The sequence below is a fragment of the Euprymna scolopes genome, chromosome 34, assembly GCF_053919585.1.
Source record: "Euprymna scolopes isolate OS-2025 chromosome 34, ASM5391958v1, whole genome shotgun sequence".
In the NCBI taxonomy this organism is placed as follows: domain Eukaryota; kingdom Metazoa; phylum Mollusca; class Cephalopoda; order Sepiida; family Sepiolidae; genus Euprymna; species Euprymna scolopes.
This window is the reverse complement of record NC_136515.1, coordinates 64,834,305-64,842,957: the sequence shown is the minus strand read 5'-3', so window position 1 is coordinate 64,842,957 and position 8,653 is coordinate 64,834,305. Positions and strand designations below refer to the sequence as shown.

At 31.6% G+C, this 8,653-nt stretch overlaps 1 pseudogene; it reads right to left on the bottom strand.

Moving 5' to 3' along the window:
* Nucleotides 1-7,815: 7,815 nt before the first annotated feature.
* LOC145259446 (5S ribosomal RNA) lies at nucleotides 7,816-7,932 on the bottom strand (annotated as a pseudogene).
* Between the last annotated feature and the right edge of the window lie 721 nt (nucleotides 7,933-8,653).

Here is an 8,653-nt window from a genome sequence, read left to right as displayed (position 1 = left end):
TTAAAAAATCAGAATATCAGATATTCTGAATAACAATAAAGACACCCGATATTATGAACTAACATTCAAAATATTAAATGTTTTTAACTTACAAAACCAAATGTCAGATTTTATTAAGTAACATATAAACATGTCGGATGTTATGAAGTAATAAAAACAAATATCAGATGCTATGAAATATCAAATCAAAAAGTAAGATATTATAGATAAATTAATCAAAATGTCAGATGTTATAAAGCAATAAATTAAAATAGCAGGTGTTAATAAGGAACAAAACAAATTTTCAGATGTTCTGAACTAATAAATCAAAATGCAAATGTTATTACGTAACGAATCAAAATATTAGATGTTCTAAAGTTAGAAATTAAAATGTCAAACGTTGTGAACAAATAAATCAAAATGTCCGAATTTTTGAAGAAGCTAATCAAAATGTAATATGTTATAAACTGAGTAAGTAAAATATCATAAACCACACAAATACAATAACTCAATATTTCAGATGTTATGAACTAACTAATCAAAAGTTCAGTAAGAAATCAATATGTAAGATGTTATGAACTAATAGATTAAACTGTACGATGTTATGAATTATTACATAATGAATCAAAATATTAGATGTTCTAAAATAAGACATTTAAATGCCAGATGTTGTAAACAAATAAATCAAAATGACAGAATATGTTATAAACTTAGTAATTAAAATGCCATATATCATAAACCAATAAATACAAATGTTATATGTTATGAACTAACAAATCAAAAGTTCAGTAATAAATCAATATGTCAGATGTTATGAACTAATAGATTAAAATGTACGATGTTATGAAGTAATAAACCAATATGCTTGAATTAGAAATTATCATATTAAAGCATATTGCACGACAGGGAAAGGCCAAGCCGAAAGCTATTAAACAAATAAATACAAAATTGCGGTTATTGCTCACTAAACAAAATAAATGACGAAATTATGAACTAAGAATCAAAATATCGGATTCTGTAAAGTTATGAACAAATAAAACTAAATAGTATGTTTTACGAACTAATGAGTGAATGTCACAAAGAAATATATCAAAATAATATATGTTTCAACCTACATATAAAAATAATAAATGTTATGAATGGTATATAGTGGAGTTAGCAATATATACCCGCATGATGTATATATAGATGATCTAGTTGTATGTATGTGTGGAGTTTTTTGACATATACCTTTGTTTACATCGTAACAAATAAAGACAATCTTACAACAACGTATAAATATTTTTGTTTGCTTGGTCAAGACAAAGAAAAATATAAATAGTCAGGTATCTCACTATTCTGGTCTGTTTCTTGTAGTCCTGAAGCAAATGTCTTCCGTCAAGGAACAGCCAAATACCAAGTGTATTTTATATACACTTTATTCTCGACTTCGCATTGAAGCTGAAAGTCGTTGTAAGTTTTGTTTCCTGATAAGTTAGAGTTTTTCTCAGCTTCCAAATGCGGGGACGATATCTTCCGTGCAAAGTCTTCCAACTCTCCCACTTTCCAATCTCTGACGAACTTCAGTTTAAAACTCTAGGTGCATTTCTACACTTATTACGTCCTCAACTCAGGTTACAAAAAAAACTAATCAGCTGGTTCTATCTTTGCCACATATTTTGTTTATTTAGCTTATATCGCTGTTTGTTCTAAAATTTCTATCTTAACATTCATGATACATTTCTACCATGATTATTTTATTGTGAATACCCAATTCTTTTTCATATATATTTTCTTAAGATTAAATTTTTTAAACATTCACCAACGATTACAAGAATCGTTCACGTGACGTGCTTTGCTCCAGAATTATCTATTAAAATGGATAACTAAATGAAAATGGCGGTTGTTACCCACTAAAAAGTAAAAAAAAAAAAAAGATTACAAAATTAAACATTTTAATCGTGCATTTTATTAGCTAAAAATTCTAATGACAAAGCTTACGAACTAAAAAAATCAAAATGTTAATATCTAATAAATGAATTGTGTGGTTATTACTAACAAAAATATAGTGGTAAATGTTATGAATTAACAATTCACAAAAAGAAGATGTTACGAGCTTAAACTTTGGTTTACATTTTATTTTTTTTATTCAAGACACTTGGAACTTAAAGTGAAACTGGCGAATGTATGAAGATAAATCCAAACTAAAAACAAATGGCGAATAATAAAATATTAAAATTAAACTGGTGGATGTTAAACTATCAAATTTTACGAACTAAAAATAAACATGGCGGATGTTATAAACGAAACATTCAACATGGCGGATGTTATAACCTCAAAATCTAAATGGTGGATGTTAAAATATTAAAATCAAAATGGCGAATGTAAAAATATCAGATTTTACGAACTAAAAATTGAAAATAGCAAATGCAATAAACTAATAAAATATTAAAAGAAAAAAGAGGATGATAAAATATCAGATTTTACGAACTAAGAATCAAAGTGCAAAATGTTACTCACTAAAACAATCAGATTGGCGGATCTCAAAATATTAAAATAAAAATGGCGGATGTTAAACGATCAGATTTTACGAACTAAAAATCAAAATGGCGAATTTTTATAAACAAACGTTGCTGAATGTCTGAAAAATAACATTGGCGCATATTTTGAGATGAAAAGAAACTCAAAATATCGGCTTTCCGAATTAAATAGATATTGAAACATATTTTTAGAAACTAAAAATGAAAATGGCGGATGTTACTAACTTAATATCACAATTAGGAAGTAGGAAAATATGTAAATACGAGTGAGCAGAGGGAGGATAGGAAACGGAACAAAGAAAATAGAACGCCGTAGAAGAAAGAACTATATAATTTAATTGCGTAACAATCTAATGGCAAGGAAAAGGTGAGAAATAGAAAATAAAAGAAAGTGAGAGTTTCTCGTTTTAGAAACATACCGGATGTAACGGATATGGAGGAGGAAAGATTGCGGAAGTAGAGAATAAAGACTTCATTTGGTTGCTGCCAGCAAATAAAAAAGTGCAATGAAATAATGAAAAAAAAAAGTAGAAAAGAAAGAACTACACATCTTAGTTGATGGTGCTGCTGATGAAGATGTGTTAGGGTGGGCGATGTCGCCACGGGTATAGTAGACCAGTTCCTTGTGTCGACGAGACCCTACTGATGAGGGCTATTGAGCCTTCATACCTACAGGCGATGACAAAAAAAAAAAAAAAAAACAGAACACCTCTTGTAACAGACAGGAAAAAAATGGCGTTTCATCACGGACTAATAGGATAACGAAAACTACTGAATGAATGACTGGACAATAGGATGGAAAATACTACAAGGTTTGATTTGTAATCAGTCATCGCTGAACGGGAACAATGGGACATTATTTGCATCAACGTTAAAATAGCCACGTCTCAATTGTTGTGTCTGTTGAGCGCATTGAATAGGGCGTGATGGAAATAGCCTGGCCCCCTAGCCTGGATGCACATTCCGAACTCGCAAACCATTGGAAATAACAAATAATACGAAATAAGAAACATCAATTTACTTATTTATTATCATGTATTTTTAGTCTATTATGTTTTTTACTTAATATTTTATTGCAAGAATAAGAATTCTTGTCACATGCGACAATGTACATATACACGGAGATTTGTCGGTCGGTCAATCTTTTTTTTTATTTCTTTACATTTTTACTCGTTTGCACTCCAAAAAATAAGGCAATAGACATTCAAACTTCGTAATCGTATATTCACACTTTTGACTATATAAGAAATTCAAACAAGAGTAGATTGTTTTCATTCTATTTGCTAGAGAAATGCCGTTTATATGTTAAACTTCAAAGGAGTATTTTCTAAAAGGCCAGAAGTAATGAATCAAAAGAAATACTTAGAAAAAAAAGCTAATTTCTTCTTTTATTCTTTTTCATGGCAAGCAAGACATATTGCAATTTCGACGTAAGGGATTATTATTTAAAGTCTTCATCATATAATATAGACACTATAGGGGGTAGAGCAGCGAGAAATTTATTCACATTATATTCATATTATACTAGCATGGATCCCCGGCGTTGCCCGGGTATTTGGAGATGAATGTTAAGCAAAATAAAAAAAAAGTGGTCAAGTTTTTAAACTGTGACCCCTATTATGACTCTTTAAAATGTATTATGTTGCGCTCAAATTAGGTGAATAAGTTAGATCCATCTCCTAGACACCTATATCTAAAATTTCAAGCGTTTAGACCGCAAATTGTCGGAGGAGTGAGGTAGGGTTCTCAAAGGTCAAATCGTTGAACATTGACCCCTTAATCAACAGATGTCTGGCCAACAATCGATCACATAGATTTTCCCAAATCCTGTATATCAAATCCCGTATATCAAATTTACAAATCGTGTATATAGAATCCTGTATATCTAATTTTCCCAAATCCTGTATACCAAATCCTGTATATCAAATTTTGAGTTTGTAGACTAAAAATTGACAAAGTTATTACGTAGGAAATTGTACACAGACAGACACACCACACACATACAAACAGACACGTTCCCTTTTATAGATGTACTAGAACGGGTGCCCGGCGTTGCCCGGGTGTTTAGATGTGTATTATGAGCAAAAAAAAAACAAAGAAACTAGGGTAATTTTTTAACCTAAGACCCTTATTATGACCCCTTAAATGTATTATTTTGGGGTCAAATAAAGTTATTAAGATAGATACATGGCCAAGGAACGTATATCTAAAATTTCAAGTGTGTAGACCCAAAATTGTCGGAGGAGTGTGGTAGAGTACTCAAAGGTCAAATAGTTTAACTTTAACCCCTAAACAACGAAATTTCTGACCGAAAACCGATCAAATAGATTTTCCATAATCTCATTACGCTGTATATCAAATTTCGAGTCTGTAGACTAAAAATTCACAGTTATTGCGTAGGAAAATGTACACAGACACACAGACAGACAGACAGATAAACAGACGCACAGACACACAGACACGTTCACTTATATATATATATATATATATATATATATATATATATATATATATATATATATATATATATATATATATATATATATACTTCCATGTAAGCCCGGGGTTGCCTTGCTGTTTGGAGGTGTATATTGAGAAAAAAAATGGTATTTTTTTTAATTTGGCCCCTATTATGATCCCTTAACATTTATTGTTTTGGGCTCAAATCAAGTTATTAAGTTATATCCATGTTCAAGGAACCTATATCTAAAATTCCTAGTGTTTGAACCCTAAATTCGCGGAGAAATTCAGTAGAGTTCTCAAAAGTCAAATCGTTAAACTTTGACCCCCTTAACAGCCCAATTTCTGGCCGGGAACGAATCAAAAAGATTTTCTTAAGTCTCAGTACCCTGTATATAAAATTTCGACTCTGTAAACTTAAAATTGACAAAGCTATTGCGTAGGGAAATGTACACAGACATACACACAGACAGATACACAGACAGACACACAGACATGTTCACTTTTATAGATATGGGTGGCCGGCGTTGCTTTGCTGGTTGGAGGTGTATGCTGAGCAAAAAAACAAAAAAAGACGATCATTTTTTTTTTAATTTGACCCCTATTATGACCCCTTAAAATGTGTTATTTTGGCTCAAATCGAGTTATCGTGTTAGATCCATATCCAAGGAACCTATACCTAAAATTTCAACTGTTTAGACCCAAAATTGTAGGAGGACTTTGGTATAATCCTCAAAGGGTAAATCGTTGAACTTTGACCCATTTACAGTGAAATTTCTGACCGAAACCGATCACATCGATTTTCCCAAACCTCAGTAACCTGTATATTTAATGTCCAGTCTGTAGACTGAAAATTAACAGAGTTATTGCGAAGGAAAATGTACACAGACATACAGACACACAGACACGTTCACTTTTATATATATATATATATATATATATATATATATATATATATATATATATATATATATATATATATATATACGCATTGGTGGCCCGCCTTGCCCGGGTGTTTGGAGGTGTATGCTGAGCAATAAAAAACGTCATTTTTTTTTTAATTTGACCCCTATTATTACTCCTTAACATTCATTGTTTTGGGTTCAAGTAAAGTTATTTAGTTAGATCCATGATCCCTAAACAGCCAGAGTTCTGGCCGAAAACCGATCACATAGATTTTCCCAAATCTCAGTACTCTGTATATCAAATTTCGAGTACGTAGACTGAAAATTAACAGAGTTATTGCGAAGCAAAATGTAGACATATAGATAGACAGACAAACAGACATACAGACACATTCACTTTTATAGATATATTAACATTTCGGCCCGGCGTTGCCCGGGTGTTTCGAGGCGTATGCTGAGCAAAAAAAAAAAAAAAAACGCTATTTTTTTTTTTAATTTTACCCCTAATATGACCCATAAACATTTAATGTTTTGATCTAAAACCAAGTTATTAATAAGATACATGTCCAAGGAACCTATATACAAAATTTCAAGCGTTTAGATCAAAAATTGTCGGAGGAGTTTGGTAGAGTTCTCAAAAGTCAAATCGTTAAACTTTAATCCCTTACTCGCTAAATTTCTGACCGAAATCCGGTGACACCGATTTTCCAAAATCTCAGTACACTGTATATCAAATTTCGAGTGTGTAGACTAAAAATTGACAGAGTTATGTCATATGGAAATGTACAAAGACACACACACACACTCACTTTCACTTTTGTAGACATACTAGCATACCAGCGCGGCGTTGCCCGGGTGTTTGGATGTGTGTGTTGAGCAATTGAGCAATAAAAAAAGAAGACGTAGTAGGAAGGCAGGCTCGACCCCGTACCGCAAAGGAGGAAATGAACGGGGGAAAAACTAACGTTTATGCTGTTACGACCCCCGTCAAACACGAAGCGACATTTTTGAAAATTAAGGCAAGGCAATCTAAAGGAGAGGATAATTTCAAAAATCTCGGCGAAAAAAGTGCCTCCTCCTGCCAAAAAGTGCCTAGTTGAAGGGAAAGATATTAATGTTTTTAGCCAATTTTTCGATATTTGTCGTACGAAAGGTCGATCTTTAAAACGATACTGATCTTGGTAAACTCCGTCGCATATATTGAAAGTTTAAGGTAGATATGCAAACAGACATACATACATACATTTATATATTGGTAACTAAAAATGTTCGACCTAAACTGATGAAAAAGCTTGCCCTATCTCTGAATACACTTTATGTAAAATTTCAAATATTTAGACCAGAAATTGTTTGAGTAATTTGGAAGAGACCGCAGAGATCAATATTTTGTACTTTGACCCCTATTATGACCCCATTAAATTTATTGTTTATGGGCCAAATGATGTTATTAAGTTACATCCAAGAAATCTATATCTAAAATTTCACATGTTTAGACCCTAAATTGCAGGAGGAGTTTGGTATAGTTATCAAAGGTCAAATCGTTGAATTTTGACCCCTTAGTACCCCAAATTTCTGTCCGAAAACCAATCACATCGATTTTCCCAAATCTCACTCTCCTGTATATCAAATTTCGAATTTGTAGCCTATAAATTGACAGAGTTATTGCGTAGGTAAATGTACACAGACACACAGACACACACATAGACACTTTCACTTATATATATATATATATATATATATATATATATATATATATATATATATATATATATGAAGGCTTCCATCAGTCTTGACAGACTATGGATACCCACTGTAAGGGTGCCTGCGCGTGAAATTTGTGTGGCAAGACTTGCGCAACCTCTAACCACGCCTCTCCTGAGTCAACATTGTTGCATACCAGTGGTAAGTTGAGGTACAAGATGACTGGAAACAATGCCGAGATAAGCGGAGAGCACATACAGCGCCTAGAATTCCCAAATGGTCACCCATCTGGTATTAGCCAGGCTCAACGTTGCTTAACTTCGTTGATCTGACGAGAACCGGTGTGTCAACGTGATTATGCCGTGTGTATATGTATATATATATATATATATATATATATATATATATATATATATATATATATATGTATATATATATATATATATGTATATATATATGTATATGTATATGTATATATATATGTATATATGTATATATATGTATATATATATAAATATATATATATATATATATATATATATATATATATATAGAGAGAGAGAGAGAGAGAGAGAGAGAGATTGATAGATTTGTTTAACAAAAATATATACGCATATATAAATATATATAGAAACAAGTGTGGGTTTACTGTAAACTTTTTCCCCAAATATTATGCAAGTATAAATCATGTAGAATATCTGCATGAATATAATTACAGGTAATAGTTAAGCAAAGATGATTATCCCATTAAAAAACCGAAGCATCTAATAGGGAATTAATTAAAATTTATGTTTAAAAGAATATGCAAATTAGCTAGATTGTTTGCTAGTGAATGCAATTTCACAACCAAGCTATAAGAAAATTGTATTTTCTTTTTAAATGAATAGAAATGAGGGTTTTTAATATGAATATCGATACACACACAAGAAAATCAGATTTATAGGAGTACAGAAGACAAATGGATAGATTACTAATATGAACGCCCGGCGTTGCCCGGGTGTGGTATGCATACTGAACAAGAAAGAACGGTCGAATTTTTTTTTAATTATGACCCCTAAACATTTATTGTTTAGGGCTCTATTAAAGTTA